Consider the following 19,460-nt stretch of genomic DNA (forward strand, 5'->3'; position numbering starts at 1 on the left):
AGAGAGATATTCATGTAAATAAATTGATACTGCAATTGCTGTGAAAGATGCTAACATAGGTTGTAACAGTGTACAAATCTAAACTCCATTCTACATGGGCTGAGCTAGAGGACCAAGGAATTCATATATTCTGTTAATGATTGTTAAATATCTATTATATGTTAGGCAATGAAAGGAAAAATTGGTACAAGATGACTAAAACAGAAAGTGTGCGTTTTTATTTTGTCATCCCCCAGAAAGACTTTTGTTGCACTATTCCACTGATGTATTCCCATGATGGTCCCCAGTGACCTCCCCCTTGCTCAGATGAACAGGAAGGATGTAGATGATGAAGGTGAGCTTTCTCTTCTCCTTTTAACATTTTCTTTTCTAGGATGTTCTTACCTAAGGTCCAGCCCTCCAAAGCTCCCTCTGGAGCCACTTTTGACTCTGCTTTGCCTCTGACTGACTATTACATCACAGCAGTTGGTAATGGGAATTATTGCTTCCGTTGTTTCTTTGTTCCCTGTGTCCTCCCCTTACTTCTGTACTCCTTGTACTTAGAATATTGCCTGGCATATAACTGCTTAATGAATATGGGTTGAACTTATGGGGAAAAAGAAGAGATTTTATTGGGGACTCGGTTACATATAAAGATAATTATAGTTCGATAATTGCATTATATTACACATACTCAGGGAAAGGTTTCAGAGCTGACAACTTGAAATAAATTGCTAAATACAGGCTTCCATTTGGAGCAGTGTGTGCGTTCTCAGACCAAAGGACCATGAAGGATGCATGAACCAGGATGGTTCAGGAGACAAGCACAAGAAGGTTGGGACTGCAGCCTAGTGGGCTATATAATTTTTTTTTATTTTAAATTTTAATGTTATCTTGTATTCTTATATTATTCCTGGATCTATGTCTGATCTCCATCGACATAAATGTAGATGCCATTCTGGTGGTTAATGGGCATTTCTCATGAACCACTTTGAGTGAAGTTAGGGTTATCCTCTGTGTAAGTCAGCTGTCCTGTCTCTGTGGCAAAATATCTGAAATTCACAACTTAAAGGAGGAAAGGTTTATTTTCGGCTCATGTTTTCAGAGGATTCAGTCCACGGTTAGCTGGTTCCAAGGCAGAAGGGCATGGTGGAGGAAAGTTATCCACCTCTTGGCATCTGGGAAGCAAAGAGCATGGGAACAACTCAAGAGAACTAGGTCAGGGATCAAATGTAGTCCTCAAGGTCATGCCCCTGGTGACCTTCTTTCTTCAACTAGGCCCTACCCCCTTAGTAGCTACTAGGGTTAATCCGTGCATGAAGTTAGTGCCCTAACAATCCAGTCACTTCTCCAGCAGTCTCTTGATCCAGTTAACTTTACAATCGGGATTCACCAGCACAATCTCCAACAGTAGTCTATCTTTGGCTACATGCAGATCGCAGGTGATGGCGCACATAGTTTCACCTTCTCTTCTCCCAGTCAGTCCCTGCTCTGTCTGCACAAGCAAAGATGAAGATGCTGGCAAAGACCTTTGGACATTCTTTCTCCTCCTTTACATTGTCCAGCAAACATTTCACATCTAAACTACCATCTGTCTTTGTGTTTTAGGGTCGAGGAACTGAAATAAAAGAGGGAGAAACAACTTGGCCAGTAAGGACATTTTGTTTGAAAGACTAATCAGTTCCTGAGGAGAAATTTTCTGGGATGGGAACCAAGGTACCTGGGATCTAAAAGCTGCATCTCCACCACCAGCTCTGACAGGGATACTCCGTTCACTGTCGGTAGTAATCACACTTACATCCTCTTTCCAGGCCTCCAGCTATGGGGGACACCGTCACACTTTCTGTCTGGTCACAGAGCATTTGAGGACAAACACACAGGCAGACCAGGCTGAGCGGAGCTGTGAGTGTCTCTGGCACAGCAGCCTCTCCCACAGCTGTGCCTCAACTCTCCCATGCCGCCCTTGGCCTGGACTGTGCAGCCCCATCACAGGACACCCCGAGGGGAATCTGTCCACATCTAGGTCTGAGCTGCTACCCCCACATTAGGATGACAGCTAGGACTGGCCCTGGAGGGGAAAACTACTCAATTAGCTGCTGGCAGGAGAACCAATAGGCGCCTCTGCTTCTGACTAGTGACAATTCTTAAGGAATGCTACTTTGCCTTACCCTTTTTAAGGAACGTGCTGGTTTGAAAAGCACACATATACATGCACATAAGTTAGGTTCTGATGTCTTGCTTCTTTCCTTTAAATATTTCAGTGACCTAGCAAAGTATTCATTCATAATGAGCCCCCTTAAGGAAGCATAGGAAAATTCAGAACATGTTGGGTTAACTATTTTTTCCTGAGGCTTTTGATTTATGGAGTGCATCTCCCACTCTTCATCTTCAAATGAGTGGTTGTAGCTTTGCAATGGGCCCTGAGCATTAATTCCTTATTAAAAGGACTTCTTGGTACCCTTGGGCTCGAGGAGAGCCTCAGGCCTGGGTAATTAAAATGTAGCCTTAAACTACATAGCCATATATGTGACCCTATGATGAGAGATTATCAATTTATTTTAATTATAGAAAAAGGCACACATGTCCAAAATGATAAATTGCTTCACATCCCATGTTTTATACAATGGATGACTGCCAAAGAGGTAAATTTGCATCTGGAAAACTCCTATTCATTCTTCAATACCTTTTATGTTTTTACCTAATTCATGAAGTCTTTTGAAGTTGATCATTTTTTAATTTTCTCTCCTATTACATTTTGTTTGTTTCTTTGTAATGATTATCAAACATGTATAAATAACACCCCCCTATTCTCCAATATGCTCTTTCTCATTTGTTTTGAAAGACAGAACACTTGGTTCTTCCTGAATTTTCCTCACCTTTGGTTTCAACATGAAAATGGAAAGTAATTTATTTACTGTATGAAAAGAATAATCCAAGGTTACTGTGGATATAAAAAGGAGTGGTGGGGATTGTGGGCAAAATGTGACCCAACAGAAGGCAGCAGCTGCTGTGAGCATCGGTAAATTATTGTCATGTGGAAATGTTGCTGAATTTATTCATTTCTTTTCTTTAAAAAATAAAAAATTAGGACAAAAAGCTGAAATTAAGTTTTTTAAATGTCTAAATTACTAATTGTTAATTTAATTGGCTTAAAATTCTTTTTCTAGGGCCCGGGATTTAGCTCAGTGGTGCCACTGCCTGCCTCGCAAGTGCAAGGTCCTGAGTTCGATCTCTGGTACCAAAAAACAAATGAACAAACAAACAAACAAAAAACTATTTTTCTAATACTGGGCTAAGCAAATATAGCCCTTCTACAGGCACAGTCAGACATCTTTTGGGCACTAATTTTTGCTATTCCATCTCTACACTTGCTCAGTCCTCTTCTGCACCAAAGTCACATTTGGCATTGTGGAGAAGGGAGGATGTCTAGGAAGAGAAGGTTTTCTGTTACCTCTGCCCCACTGGACCATTGCCTTGGGATGGATCTCCCTGCCTGGCCACCTCTGGGAAGACCTTCACGTTGTCTGAATGCCTGTTCATGAGATGAGCTCCAAGTGTCCCAGACACTCAGCCTTTTCTCCTCTGTATCCTTTTAGCACTTACTTCAGATCTACATGTCAGCACCTGAACTGCCGAATTTATTTGTGTACAACAATACATGCCTTTCTACATCAGAATCACCTGAAAGGCTTGTTACAACCAGACTGCTGTGCAGTGGAGCTCAAGAATTTACATTTCTAATAGGTTGCAAGATGATGATAGCCTGGCGACCACAACTGGAAAAGCCCTGCCTTATACTCAAGGTTATGTGTCGCTATCGATGGATCCTCAGAGCTGGCAGAGTTTAAAACTTAATGATATGAAGGGCAGTCACTTTGGCTTCTTTATCAAGCCAACCTAATGTGCATAGGCTTAATGGCAATGGGAAAGCACTGGCTGATCCACATAACCACTCGCAGGAGACTTTTGTGTATTTGTAAAATCAGGGAGCTTGGAGAATCCTTCATGGTCACAGATATCTAGTTAAATAGAGAAACTGAGGCTGTCATCAGCCCCTTCATTTTCCAGTTATATCACATTTTTCCAAGATCTGCTACCTAATACCAGCTAAATCTTCTTCTTTTCTCTCTAGAAAGCAGAAAGAACAGGATATATTTGGGGCCTTCCTATTGGAATATATGGAGTGGGTTAAAATGCTGGACATTGCATAAAGCAACATAGTTTTAGTGAAAAAAATTTTCAAAATAGCTATATATTTGGATTTTTTGCTCCTGTCCCTAATTTCACATCCTTAAGAACCATGCCATATTTGGAGATATATATATATATATATATATGTATATATATATATATAATTATTTTTTCTTAAACTACCTACATTTATCTTTTAATAGCACAGTATTTTTCTTGCAAAAGTGAGTACAACACAAATGATATTTGCACACCCTATTCATGAGTTGAATTGACTTCCAACTCTAGAATCAGTTGTACAGCACATTTTTAATATAGATTTCTTGCAAATTTTTAAATGTAACAACACGGAATACATCATCTTTCACCTCACATGGTAGAGTTATTCATCAAGTGACATTGACATTCTTTCAGACTCCCTCTATGTTCTTAAAGGATGTTAGCTTTCATACTAATAATTCAGCAGCTCCACCAAATACTTACCCAGTGTCTATTGCATACCGAGCACTGTTTTATATTTTATGGATATAGTAGCCAAACAAGATAAGGTCTTGCCTTTGAGAGTGTCTGATTTAGTGTGGGCTTGTGCAAGCAAACAAATGTAGTTTCTGAGAGTGAGAAGTACTGTGAAAAAATAAATAAATAAAAACGAAGCAGGATAAAGGCAAAGGTAGTAATAAAGAGGGAAGGGCTTTTTTACACAGAGGGTCTAAGAGGTGAGCTTGGACCTTGATTTCTATGAGATGGAGGTATGTGGATCTGGGAAAAGAGGACAAGTGTGACTATCCTGAGGTAGGAATGGGCATGGCATTTTTAAGAAATGGCAAGAAGGTCAGTATAAATCAGGACAGGGTTAGCTTGGCAAAAGTGGAAGAGCTGAGCAGGGTCTGGTCAAGAGGGTCTGGCCATAGTCCTAGTGGAAACAGCAAGTCTTTGAATGGTTATACCGGGAAAGTAACAGGATCTATTCTGTTTTCTAAAGCTCACTTTGGCTGTTATGCGGAGAGTTGACTCTAAATATATTAGTGATGACCAAGAGTATGAGGAGGGAGATTAGTCAGGAGGCTGCCTCAGTGATCTTGAGGGTGAAGTTGTTGTGGGAATTAGAGGCTAGGTGGAAGACATGAGTAACGGTCCCACCAGTGATTTGTTTTGAAGACATTTCAGCTATATGTGTAAGTGTGACATTTGTGGGTGCCAAAGAAAAGACACTGAAACAAAGGGCCATTGTTTCAGGATGGGAACAAAGCAAGAGTTGTCAGAACAGGCTGATCGGTTAGTAACAATTTTTAGTGACATAATTGATAGGAGTGAAAAAAATTGATGAAGATGAATTGCATATATACTAGCAGTAAAGAATAGCAGATTATAGCCAGAGAATGGAATACTGAAGTTTGATTTTAGAAGTACAGCAATTCTGAGAAGCTGGTTCAAGTCTGTTATTTATAAGTATGTATTCTCACTGAGTTGTACAAGAATTTATGGAGAAGGAATGACCAAGTAGATCCCCATAGGGTTAGACTTTGTATCCCTTCACTTATCCTGCTGCACTCAGTTTTATATTCCTGATCTGATTTATTACAACCATTTAACTCATCATCCATTTCAGCTTGTAAGAGGCTTCAGTTTGATGACGGATTAACTGCCTTCTAAAAAACTTGTCTCCTTATTAACTGCAGCTTTCTCAGCTTTCTTCTTCCCTCTGTGATCAGAAGACTCTATATAACCTTGAGTGTACTATCTCTCTAAACTCTAACTAGACCTAACCTCTGGTACCCCTCATCCTTAGCTTGTCTCTGATAGGATTCACTCCTGCATGACCACAGGTAAGCAAGTGGCCACAACCGTGGACTGTAGACATAGATTATAAGCAAAAGGCACTAGAGAACAGAAAGTCAAGAAATTATTGATCTTGAGGATTAGATGACCTTGATTTTGAGATCAGCATTACATGGTGCAAGCTGGGCCTCTACACTGCTCCTCAACCATACCGTCTTTCACTGGGAAGTTAAATGTATTTCTTAGCAAGACGATCAGTGCACATTTCTCTTCTTGAAATTTAACTCCTCTTCTTTCTGATTCTCAGTTTCATGTAATATGTTGCAGGGGGAAATAGAAAATCCAGAACAGCTATCTTATCTTGCTACCAACAAATCTACCAACCAATATTTATCTTTGGGCACATACTCTATCCTTCCTCCTTTTATAACGGTCTGCAATATTCATGTATGCTTTTTAAGATTTTTTATTTTATTAGTACATATTTGCAGCACATAAAGTTTATATTCACCTTGCGGGGTAGGTACATGTAGCTAACATGTAGGTGACATAGCTTGTTTCTTCTTAAAGTCCCTTTCTCACTTCCCTCCCTTCCTCTCTGAATCCCCTTTTGTGCCATTTTCACTCTTGTTATTATTTTTAGCTCATTTACGATGTATAATGTTTACATTCATTGTGGGAATTTGGTACCTGTACGTGGCATATCTTAAATCTTACTTCCTCTTCCCATCCCCTTTCCCCTCGCCCTCCACCTCCTGGACTCCATCCATTTGCAGGAGATCTCTCCTCTTGTTTCCTTCTGACTCTTGCTCTTCTTCTTAACTTCCTTTACAGCCAAACCTGATAATTTATATCTATCCTCACACTCCCACTCCCCATTCACTCCTCACCCCCACTGCAGTCCTGTCTGGCCCTGTATTCCACAGAATGTGTGTAAATCTCAAATAAGTTCCTAAGAGCCAGGTCAAACAAATCATTTTCAGATTTTCAACACTACTTGGCGTTTCTTTATTTTTTGCTTACTCCTTCTTAGGACTTCAGGGCAGCCAAGATGAAATAAGCTCACTCTAGTCCTACTGCTATGACTGAAATCTTTATTCAAAATACAAAAATCATATGCCTCAAGATTCTGAAAAATAAAGAAAAGCAGGCAGAGTGAGCAGGGAGTCAAGCCATGTAAAAAGTGTATGAGAAATCGTTTCCCATTTCCCCCCTTTTTTCCCCTCATGACTTGAACCAAGACAGTAGACTTGAAGCAGCTCAGTGGTTCTGGCGTCTGCCTTGAAAGTGCAAGCTCCTGAGTTCAATTCCCAGTACCAAAAATAAATAAACAAATAAATTCTGTCATTCTGTCTAGAAGACTGGGACACAACTTCTATAAACCAGAGAATGTGGGGATAAATTGTCATTTTTTTTTTCTCTCAGTACTTGTTAAGGACGGGTCCCCAGTGCAGCCCAATCAGTGGACAGTGCTTTCAGCTTAAATTCCAATAGATCCTTTTTGCATGAACAATTAGATAAAGGGGCTGCTATAATCAGGAGAGTACTGGAAAGAAATCCTGTTTTCTTTCTTGTTTCTCTCCCTAATTTGCCTTGTCCCATTGATAAGAGTTACAGTGTGTAATGTTAGCATGGACACCTAAACTCCAAGATAAACTCCATATTTTTGGCCACCAGAATAGGAAAAGGGGTTCCTTCCAACCAGACAGGGTTGAAGGGTTCAAGGTGAGTGGGTTGAAGAAGGCAGTAGTACCCTGATTCTATGAAAGAACCCATATAACTTCAGGGCTTACTCTTGACTCTACTTGCTCAGGATAGACACATAAAAGCACAGCAAAAAATCCCTGAAAACTAGAATTTAATCTAACACACCATCCAGGTCTGACTAAGCCCTGAATGCTATATGTTCACAGCAGACCCAAAATAGGGTGTCAAAGGCTTTGCCAACTGAACTGCCACAGGCACAGACAACCGTTCTCAGAAGACAGGGCAGACACTGTAGTCTGTGAACGCCAAATAACAGCAATAACACAAAAAGCAACACTTTACTTAAAGATTTTAATAGGGTCCAGAATCTAAACAACATAATGTTTTTAAATGTATAGGGTATAATCAAGTATATTCAATTTACAAACAGCTAGAAAAACATGGCCAATTCCAAAAGGCAAGACTGTCAACTAGTGCTAATCTTCAGATGATCCAGATGTTATAATTACAAAATAAAGAATTTAAGGCAGCTAGTATAAGTACGCCCCATAAGGTAAAGGTAAACAGTTTTTAAAAATGGGAATATAAAAAAATAAATAAATAAATAAATAAATTTTAAAAAATGGGAATATAGAAGCTCTTAGCAGAGAAATAGAAATTATAAATTAAAATTGAAAATTATAATATCTAAAATAAATCTTATTACTCTTTTATTGTTGCTTGTTTGTTTGTTTGTTTAGTATGGAGGCTTGAACTGATTCTGCCCCACCGCTGAGCTACATCCCCAACACTTTTTTTACATTTTATTTTGAAGCAAGGACTCACTGAATTTCCCAGGCTGACCTTAATTTTGTGCTTCTTCTGCCTCAACCTCTTGAGTAGCTGGGATTACAGGCATGCACCATCATGCTGGGCTTCCTTATTTGTAAAAGTTTTCTAACTTTGCCTTGTACTGTGCAACTTCTTTCACATTTTGAATCTAAATCTGGTAAATCCTCTATCTTTCTCATAGTTCTCTTTTCTACCTATCTCTCACTTTTGTACTTGTCTTTCTTCTCTTTTTGTAACTTATTTTTATACGTAAACTTATGCATAACATATCTTACTGCTTTTTTCTCTTCATCTACTATTCACTCTTTATACTATTGCTTTCAAGCTTTTGTTTTTAGCAATCTTGAAGTCATTTGTACTTAGGTGTCAGTGCACCTCATTCTTGCTAAATGTAAGAGACAATTTTTAGTACACATTTTTGATGTTTTTTCTGAGTATGTTTCTGTTAGGCATACTGCTAGGGAAAGTAGATGCTTACTATATTTGTTATGTAAACAAATAAATGACTACTCCCTTGGATTCCATATAAACAGAATTTCCCCTTCAAAATACAACTCTTTGGTAATTTTTCTAATTTCTTATATGAGTTTCTCTCCTTTTCCTCATGCTTTAGGAAATCACCCGTTTTATCCTCAGCTCAATGAGCTTCCCTCTCAATACTTGTTTCTGTAGTTCACTTATTTTTGTAATTTGCCTGAAGACAACATGTTATTGACACACAAATTATTTATTTGTAAGTTTCTCCCAAACTCTATTCGAGTACTTCCACTTAGAAATCTTGGAAATACAGAATGGTACCTCCAAACAAGTTTCTCTTCCTGCATTCTAAAATGCAGTTGGTAGAACCACCCCCACCCCCCCTTCTCTCTTAGCCTGGCCTTATCCATTCACAAAAATTGGCTGATATTTCTTAAGTCCAACCTGTTAGCTCTAGCCATACTATTATTACTTAATTCCATCTTAATCCATTTCTGACCTACAAATTTTCAATGTAGCCCTGATGGGTGTATCAGCCTTCATTACTTTCCTTTACAGTTCCAAACAGCTTTTGGTAAGAGTGTTTAACCACAGAAAAGGGTCATCCTTTTCTTAAGACCCGTAAACAATTACTACTGTCTGTGAAATAATTCCAAAGGCTTTGTTATTTCCCCTCTGGAAGTCTCTCCAGGCTTTTTTGATGTCAATCCCTGCCTCCCATTTTAAACTCTAGCAATAGAAAACTGTATATGAATATTCCTGCTGTTATGACTTCATCAACATTTGCTTTGCTAAATTAGTTGTCTTTAATATCTCCTCCCCCATCCCATCTCTGTGAATAATCATAATAACTGATGTTTATTGAGCATGTACTGTATGCCTGGGTTTTACCTTGCCCTTGATAGGCGCTGTTGCATTTTATCCTCAGAAGTACCTTGAGATAGATATTAAAGAACAACTATGTTCATTATTTGAGAGATTAGAAAACAGATTAGGACCAGAAAGATTTAATGATTTGCACAAGAAAATATTGGAACCAGGATCTTAATCTAGGAATTTAACTCCAAAGACTGCAAACTTTCATACTGTTCTATCCAACTTTACACACTCAATTCAGACATCACATTCCAGAAAACTTCCTTGAGTAGTGAAAACCATTACCTTCCTAAGTTGGCTACAGCCTGCTCTGCTGGTCTCCCAGGGCATTCTTTACATCTCTTACAATAAGAACCATGCGGCAAGATAATTGTCTATTGATAGGTGTCTTGCATCTACTAAATGTAACTTCTCAGTTTTGTACCTAAAGCACATTTAAAAGTACTTCATATAGTAGTCACTCTATAAGTTGATGTTCAGCTAAATGTAAATAGCATTCATTCCCAGACTTCTGTGCTTAAACACTTACTGTACATCGCTGTTTTTAATTTCCCATCAGTATTCAAGATAACTGGGATGAAATGGAATCCATACATTCTCTCTTCTGTTTCCCAAGACTATTCTTGCCCTGAAATCCCTTAATTTATCAATGTCTGTCCAATTAATCAAATCAAATACCTAAGAATCATCCCAGATTTGTCTCTAATGCTCAGAAATTAATCACTCACCAAACGCTCTCAGTTATATCCTTTATATGTACCTTAAATCTTTCCCTTTCTCCATGATTCCATTGTTCTTTTGCTTCCCTCCACTCCAGCAATTATTACAAGACACTGTGACTACTTATGTGCATATCATTACCTCTTTCCCTGCCACTGCCCTGCAAGATTCTTGAGAATAAAGATGATCTTTTCATCTCTATACCCCTAACTCACGTCTCCTCATGAATGATAACTTGGGGTATGGATCAAATGACTACTCTCATCTCCTGGTAGCTATTAGCTCATACTTTGTAGTAACCTAAAGAGGAAATTTCTCTCACCAGGGACTATGTTTATGTTAACAATTAGACTTGTTCATAAATACAACAGTTCTTTTCTCCTTCTAGGTGTATTGTAGGATTGGACTTTGTTGCCCATTTCAAAGTTATGTGGACAGGACTTGGCTTCAAGCAATGGAAATAGAAGTTATTGGATCATGTCTGGACAGAGGCTTTATGAAACTGTACATGATTCTACACACCCCACTCCCTCCCTGGAGTGATCCAGAATGTATGTATGAATGGAAACTTGGCCATGTGAAATATAAAAGATAAACTTTTATTAAATTAGGTCACTGAGGTTTTAAGATTATTTATTAGTACCACATAACTTAGCCTATTCTGACCAGTATAATATCTTTTGCTACTGGTATTTTTTTTCCCTTTGGAGAACTAGTATTCAGGGAAAATCTTGCATGTGTTTTCTTTTTTGTCCCAAAGATGTTTTTATCAAGATGAATTCAGGTTAAAATTAGCATTGAGGGAGGCCTTGAAATGGAAATCAAGTCCCAATCTGGCAATATACATCCTAAGAATTATGTGTGGAATAAAAAGAATAATCATTTGTTAGAAGAATAATTATGAACTACTGTAATTTTATGTAAAAAGAATATGACCACTTCTAATCTCAAAAATAAATTACTGGTTCAAGTATTAAAAAAAATTTTTTTTGGTACTGGGAATTGAACTTAGGACCTTGTGCTTGCCAAGCAGTTGTGGTGCCACTGAGCTACATCCCCAGGCCAGAATTTTGTTTACAAAACAATATGATGACATCTATTGCTAAATCACCTTTAGAAAGTGAATTCTTACTGCATTTTTGCCTGCTGGCCCTCAGAAGACAGGGCTGTCTCACCTACACTATGACATTTAAAAATTGTTAAATCTGCTTGTTTAAAAATAATTTTAATTTGTATTTATTTAACTACTACCAAGTAATTTTTCATGTGTTTCTTATCCATTGGGATAGTTCCTTTGTTCTGTAGTTGTTAACAGTTGTTACCCACTTTTCTACTGGCACATTGAAGACTTTCTAACTACCCTCAAATACTCCTTATACTACATTTAGCATAGTTATTCTGTGCCTGTTATACCTGCTGCAAGTACTTCTCTCAATTTGTCATTAGTCTCTTTATATTTCATAACTTTTTACATACAAAAGTTAATGTTTTACTTAGCATAGCCTATTAATTTTCCTTTCCCTTTCTTTAGTGCTTAAAAACTGGAGGGCAGGGGAATGGGGAAAAAAATAAGAACCAAGATACATCATGTAAAGGTACAAGATCCTGATGATGAATGTAACTGTACTGTATACCTAAAATGTAGCAATAAACTTAGTGGAAAAAAAAACCTTCACATGCTTGAAACCAATAGTTAAATAGTTCTCTATTTTTTTTTTAACTTTCTGGTTTCAGTTTTTAAATCATCAGTTCTTTTTATACTCATTATGGCTCACAGTGCTGAATGAGTACTAACTAAAATGATTCAATCTGCAAGAGGAAAGCCCCGCTGAGGGCAAGCTCAGGTGGAGCCTCACAGAGGAGAGCATCTCACCTGAGGATTCTGATGCTCACGGCAAACTGAGGGCTACGAGACTTCCCATGATGCTTGGGATAGAGTAAGTGACTGAAAATTGGCAAAAAGATATCATCCCCAAAATGCATCCAAATTCTTATTTTTAAATACCATTTGGTGTGTAATCATTGTAAAAGAAGTTATACTAGCTCTACTAGGTGTATATATTCAAATTGCTGATTTTCTGATAATTCTTCCTCCACTGCTGATGTTTTGTTAGTCTTGTTTTACGCTAAGAAGTCTCATGAATCTTTTTTCTTTTTTGAAATGTTCTTATTTGTTTTATTCGTTTGGATAAATTGATTAACGTCATTAATGTATCCTCCACCCCAAATTCCACTGGGATCTTGTTATTTTGCTAAATCTAAACATTAATTTATAAAACTATGGCATCTTTATAATATTTTTTTACCCATGGGGGGAAAAAATAGTGTCTAACCACTATCAGGGCTGGCCATATGCCATGTGCCAATCCAAGGTATTTTCATTCCCCAGTTTGTGTAATCTCCACAACCATTTTCAGAAGAAGGTGCATATTTACAGATGAGGGTACTCAAGTACAGAGAGGACAGCAATGGTGTAAACACTGGAGTGAAATAGAAAGCCAGAAACTACGGGATATAGGGGGGAAAGAGGAAACAGAAGGGAAGTTTCAGGATGGAATTCTATATGTATTGTGTAACTTCAGGAAACCTGTTTGTTTATTCACTTAAAAATTATTGAGCACCTAATGTATGCCAGGAAAAGAATCTGGAGACTTCATCCTTCATATATTAGGGCCTATTTGGGGTTATACAGCTACAGAAGAGAAAACCTTCCTGGGTCCTAAAGTACTAGGGAGAAGTAGGGGATTGTCTCCACTTTGCTCTTGCAGAAGTGAGCATTCCTAACTGCTCACTGCAGAGCAAAAGAGGTCTATAATTCATAATTCACATGAGAGGATGACAATTCAGCATAATTAATGCAGACTGTTGAAACATTTCCAGGCTGAAGCAACTATTCTCAGCACTCTATGGACTGGACTTTCATCCCCAAAGGACTTTTTAGGATCCAATTCTGGCCCTTGAAACCAACAGCAGATCTAAGTCTGGCTGGGGTACCTGCAGCCCCAGTGTGCCCTTGTGTAACATGCAGGCTCTCGGCCATATGGTGTCCCCTGAGCCTGCTGTCCTCTGATCTATGCCAGAATGGGCATATGCTGGGATATTTCAGGACCCTCGGGGAAGAGTCAAAATGTCATAGAGCCAGTATGAGGTTAAGCTTCCATTTCTCTTGTTTATGGCATGAGGAGAAATGGAACCAGGGAGGAAGTAGAAAATACCATTATCTATTCTAAAATATGGAAGGTGAGGTTAAGACACACGTGTAAGATAAAACTTTTGGACTCTCTAAGGTATGATTTGTTATTGCCTATAAAATAGACTAAATATGAAAAAAAAACTTTCCTATATTTTACAGATTTGACATATTTGGCTTCAGTCAAGCCTGTTTTCCCACACCATGAAAAGGAAACATCTAGAATCATGATTATTGATGCCGTTGTTGTTGTTGTTATTGTTGTTGTTGTTGTTGTTCAGGGGTACTTAGTTGGTGAGAATGCCTATAGGAATGAATCATTGACTCAGTGTTTACGCTGTTATTATACCAGTTCAGTTCAATTCATTTTAGACTCTTCCTATTTTGTAAGGGCTAAGTATGTTTCCCCTCTCAGTAAGCACACTGACAGGCATAGGGGAAAGAAAGCATGGGGAAGTCGTGTGGGGCAGGAAGGCTGCCAGATGGTGGAGGCAGAAGGAGGGAATGCCTGGAAGGCTGAGCAAAAGGTACAGCTTTCAGAGAAATCCTCATTTGTTGAGCGAGTATGAGTGTGGAAACATGGAGGTATAATGAATAAAGGGAGATGTATAGGAGAATATTGGAAAATGGGAAGCTTAATTTTAAATCTAGATTTCCCACCTGAATGGCTATGAAACAAATAGTAAATGCTACAAGAGATCACATCAAGGAAGCTGGTCTTATTCACAACTGGCTACATACTATAATTTTAGAGGTTCATGTAGTGATCTGAAGGAGAAATTTTTGAGTATCAAAATGGTCCTTGTTTGCCAGTGTTCACAAGTTGTGATGAAATATTGCTGACTCGCTTAAACTTTATTCATTTTGACTATTAAGGCCTCTGATGAATCATAATAAATCCAGTTTCATAAACACAAAAGCATGCTCTCTTTTCTCTTAATGAAAGAAAAATATCAGCAAATTCATGGCCCATTCTTTTCTTTATAATAAAATCTGTGATATAAATCCAATGTTTACCACATCTGAAATTTAGACTGTCCTTTTAAATAATATACACGCACATCATTCCATGAGTAATTCATTTATTAATTTTGATCAAAGAGTTAATTGCCATTTCAGTTAAACTCTTCTAATGAATGAAATATAAAATGAAGGACTTTTTCATATGATGAAAACTGTTGACAAATCATGCATAAGCAAGATTCAAATCATGAAGCTCCATTTAGATTTCATTAGCCAATGCTTCTGACAGAAAGATAAGTATTGAGCAATATTTAAGTCTTCTAAAGCATAAAGCAAAGCAATAATCATTTGAAAGAGGAGGAAAGAGAATAAAAATAAAATGGAAACAAGCTAATAGTTTTCTGTTCCCAGGCATAAGAAAGGGTTTGCATGCCTGTAGCTGTGAACAGAAGCAAACATATAAAAGAATGTCCACCGTGCAAGAGGCAGGTATTTTCACAAATAAATCTGCTTGGACTCAACTGCGCTGCTGACAGCTCTTGGTCAATGTTGAGACCGCGCCACCTTCTGGTTGCCATGTGTATGACAAGCGCTTGTATTGGTTAAGAGGAACATTCCTGTGTTATGCAAAACTTGCGTTGAAGGAAAGCAGCACCAGTTGTGCTGTTGACGCTCTCCCTTGGGGACTGCACCGGAGAGAGAACACATTCCATAAACCTACTCCAGCGACTGCTGTGCTTGAAAAATCCAAGTTTGCTTTTTTACCTTGATCAACTGTAATGGTAGATGACAAGCCATACACAAGCGCAGATAGGACTGCAATTGTGGAAGCAAGAGGGTCTGGTTGTCCACCTTTTTCCTGGGCGCCGCTTTCTGAACTTCTTAGAGCCAGGGAAATGGTGCTCTGCAGTGGAAGTAAGACCCCTACCAGTCAGGGGGACCAGGCAGGGGCAGATGCCTCTGTGCCCGCAAAGCTGTGAAATCACAAACATGTAGATCGATTTCTGAGAGCCGTTAACACACATCTGTGGCCAAATGATGATTTAGGTAACTGCATTCGCTTCGAATTCCTCTACAGTTGCATTTGTACCCAGGCTGATGCCATGGCTTTTGGAGTCTTGGGTGGAAAGGCGAGGTCAGTAATGACATACCTTTGGCATTAAATCGGGCACATCGGGCAGGGGACTTTTGGAGAATCCATGATCACCAATTTTCTGCCTGCATCTACTATAATTTGCACGAGAACACTAGTGTTTGAAAAGATAGTCACAAGGAAAAGATATTTTCTCTACGTGTGTTGCATATGAGTGCGTGTCTTAAAATTAGTCCTAGGAACTTTGAAATCATGTAATATTTGTAAATATATTTACAAAGGCACATATATCTTTAGAGAGAGAGTAAGCTTAATAGAATAATTTTTCTTATACTTTAACAATGTCAACTGTCAAGATTTCTTGGAGAAAGAACCCAATGCCCCTCTATTCTCCACCTAATTTCCACCTGCCACCCACCCCTCTGTTCCCATGTATGAAGTCTCAGCCCTGAAAATGGAACAGAAGGTCAATAATACTTCCTCCCATGGGGGAAAACGAAAAGTAAAGCTTCCCTGCAACAATCTGGATGATTTCTTCAATTTTCTATTTTATTTTCTCTCTATTGACCAAAACTCAATTTTGTTTCAGTGTGAATCATTTCTGAATCTATAAATAAAATGATCAAATCAAGAAGTAATTGCGGGACATACAGGTTTACTTAAAAGACCCTAAATTGAGCCACTGTCCTAATCTTTGCCCTAAACTGGCACTGGGATTTACTTCATGTAAAGTTTGATTATGAAGAATAAAATCTTGGATTCCTACCCATCATACCTGGGATCACTTAAGAACAACGAGAATAAAAGTTGGTAATCAGCTAAATAAGATAAAGTTCCTTGAGTTCATGATAATTTGCAATCCATAAATAAATGGGTGAAAAGGGAAAAGCTTTCCTTTCAGGTAGAAAGACAACTCATAAATGTGGAAGAAATTATGAATCAGAAAATCACCATTTGGCAACCATCAAATAATTGATAACAGATTTGGAGAAGAAACATTAATGGGCATTTTAATCAGTGGGTGAAAGTTTGAGGAAAATCATTGATGTAATCTCAAAATAAAACCTGAAAGTGGAGGAGCCTTGTAAACCTCCCTCTAACCAAGTAACCAAAGCTAGTATCACCAAAAAATGTGTAAATCTAGTTGGAGTATCCTAATACGATGACTGAAAAGAAATCAGTACTGCGTCCTAAAGCCAAAATTGAAATGTAAATTCACAATAAGCATTAGACCAACTCAAAATGAGGAACATTCTATAAAATAATTTCCTTACCCTCAAAGAAATGTCAATTTCATGACATACAGATAAAAAACTTAAATACTTTTCCAAACTTTGCAAAGACTAAAAAGACCCAATGGCTAAGTGCAGCACTGGACTTTGGTGTTTCTTTATTATGGAAAAAAATTACGTCAATTGGCAAACTTTGAATAAAGATCTGTTGTCTAAATAATTTTATTTTCTCAATGTTAGTGTCTTGATTCTGTTAATTGTGTTTGTGGTTGTATGAAATGATTCTTTTAGAAAACACAAAAAGTAAAAGGAATTTGTCTCTGCAATTTACTCTTAAATTACTAAGTTAAAATGTAAATATTAATAAAATATTAATATTAGAGTATTATATATATGAGAATTTTTGTATTGTTCTTAAAACGTATCTACAAGTCTAAGATTTTCAAAAGGAAAAAATTCACTAAAACTCAATAAAACTACCATATCTTCTGGCTCATACCAGGGAACTGTTACTTTGCCAAATATCAGGTAACCTATTTTTTTCTTTCAAAAATGTGGAAACCATGTCTTTTCAGAGTTCGCCCTGCACACCCAGCTGCAAAGCAGAGTCTCTCTCTTTTTGAGCTTCCCATCCCTTTCTCTTATTTTCAGCACTTTGTTTCTTCTTTCATTCAAAAAACCTTTATGACTTGTTGAATGGTTGTCCATTTTTTGAATTGCTGGAAACTCAAAGACAAGTCAGACTCAGTTCCCAGTGTATGACATACACACACACAACAAATTCCAGTGGAACATAATTCCTAAGTATAGCCAAAGTGGAAAAACCATAGGGGAAAAATGGTAACTTGGGTGACTTTTAGGAGCCTTGATGAGGCAACAGAAGTACACCATGCAGGCAAGAGTTGGAGACTGGAGCCACTACAGGGGTAGCAGATGTGCATCTGTGGAGAGATCTCCCAAGGACCTGTTATTGCCGGCCGCCTGTCCCAGTCGATACCAAGGCAGGGGCTGGGTCAGAACCTGTGTGCCCCTCAGTAAAATTTGAATTCTATTAATTTGTTGATGGAGAGCCACTGAAGGTTTTCAGCAAGACAGGATAGTCTTACATTTGAGTATTAGGATATTTGTTGCTCAATGTCCCTTTCTAATTCTTTTATTCATTTATTGACTTTCCTCACTGAATAACCACCTTATTTCAGATGCTGGCTTAGTTTCAGGCACAGGTGACAAAAAAAGAGGTGCTTCCTGTCCTTACAGAATGTTTCTATCCATTTTTGCCCTGTTCTTTTCAAAACTTGAATCTGGGCCACATTTAAAGACCCCTGTATGTTGTACTTGATCTGTCTTTTATTTGTGCTTCTTAACCTCTTCCTGCAACTCCCAGCCTTTCTGTCCTTATTAAGCTAGAAGAAGCAGAAAGTACTTGAAGTAAACTACAATGCCATGTAAAACAAAGTTTGCTTTTTCCTAGCCAGTCCTCCAGTAGCCAATTTAAACTACACTCAAAGCTTTATACTCAATTCTTGCAGACAATATCAAAATTATAGGATTCCCTAAAAGTAATTTTTTAATTCATTTACTTAACAATATTCTTGTCACCTTAACGTTTATAAGATAAAATAATTGTATCATTTGTATAATTCTGAAGTGTGACTAGCCATTCTTTTCAATTATTTTTTCACAATATAGTATGATCATTTATATTTCCTGCTTAGTTCACTAATTAGGTTAATAGCCTCTAGGTCTAAGTATGGTAGTATTTTATTTCATGGTGTTTGAAGGCCATCCTGCACAGAACATAATTTTCACTGAATAAATTCACATCTCATCATTATTTTTAAAGTATATTTTTATCATAAGGTCAGCAAAGGACAACTACACCAGCTAGTATCGATTTTCTCAAAGAATGCCATTCAACCAAAGAATCAACTGTACATAATACAGAGCTCTCAGATGACACTAAAGAAAGAGCCTTGATGCAGTAAGGATAGAGGGGCTCCCCTAGAAAACTGTATTTGGTAATTAGTAAAAGAACACAGATTTCTTTAATGGAGAGATCCCTGACCTTTGGGCCTAAAGTTGTGTCCTCATGCTGCTACTTTGCAGCTATAGAAATTCAAGCAAATTACTTCGCCACTGTGCGTTCAGTTTCTTTGCATATAGAATGTAGAGAAGAGCGACACATCAGGACTTCCTAATCCTCTTTTGTTCAGAAAATGACAGCAACCAAAATGTCCCAGACAAAGAATCATACTGTCCTACCAGCAGCTCCGACTTCCTATCATGCCATGAGGCAGCAATCTGTACTTTTCCTTGTCCTATAATCCACAAATCACAGAGCCTATATTCTTGAAATTTAATTTAAAATTTTAGATTTTCTAGCAATCACATTCACATAGCTTCTGACAACATGAAATATTTC

General features: G+C 37.9%; 1 long non-coding RNA gene across 1 annotated transcript in view; it reads left to right on the plus strand.

Moving 5' to 3' along the window:
- The first annotated feature begins 240 nt into the window (after positions 1–240).
- Positions 241–19,460, plus strand: part of LOC147823516 (uncharacterized) — a 112,471-nt gene continuing 93,251 nt past the window's right edge. Inside the window, exons 1-2 of the long non-coding RNA XR_015443714.1 lie at positions 241–334; positions 10,949–11,111. This is a non-coding gene — a long non-coding RNA (uncharacterized LOC147823516). The remainder of the gene's footprint in view (positions 335–10,948; positions 11,112–19,460) is intronic.

This window comes from Heterocephalus glaber, unplaced genomic scaffold (genome assembly GCF_053883595.1).
Source record: "Heterocephalus glaber isolate CG9 unplaced genomic scaffold, H.glaber_assembly_v1.0 deba00001577, whole genome shotgun sequence".
NCBI classification, from domain to species: Eukaryota; Metazoa; Chordata; class Mammalia; order Rodentia; family Bathyergidae; genus Heterocephalus; species Heterocephalus glaber.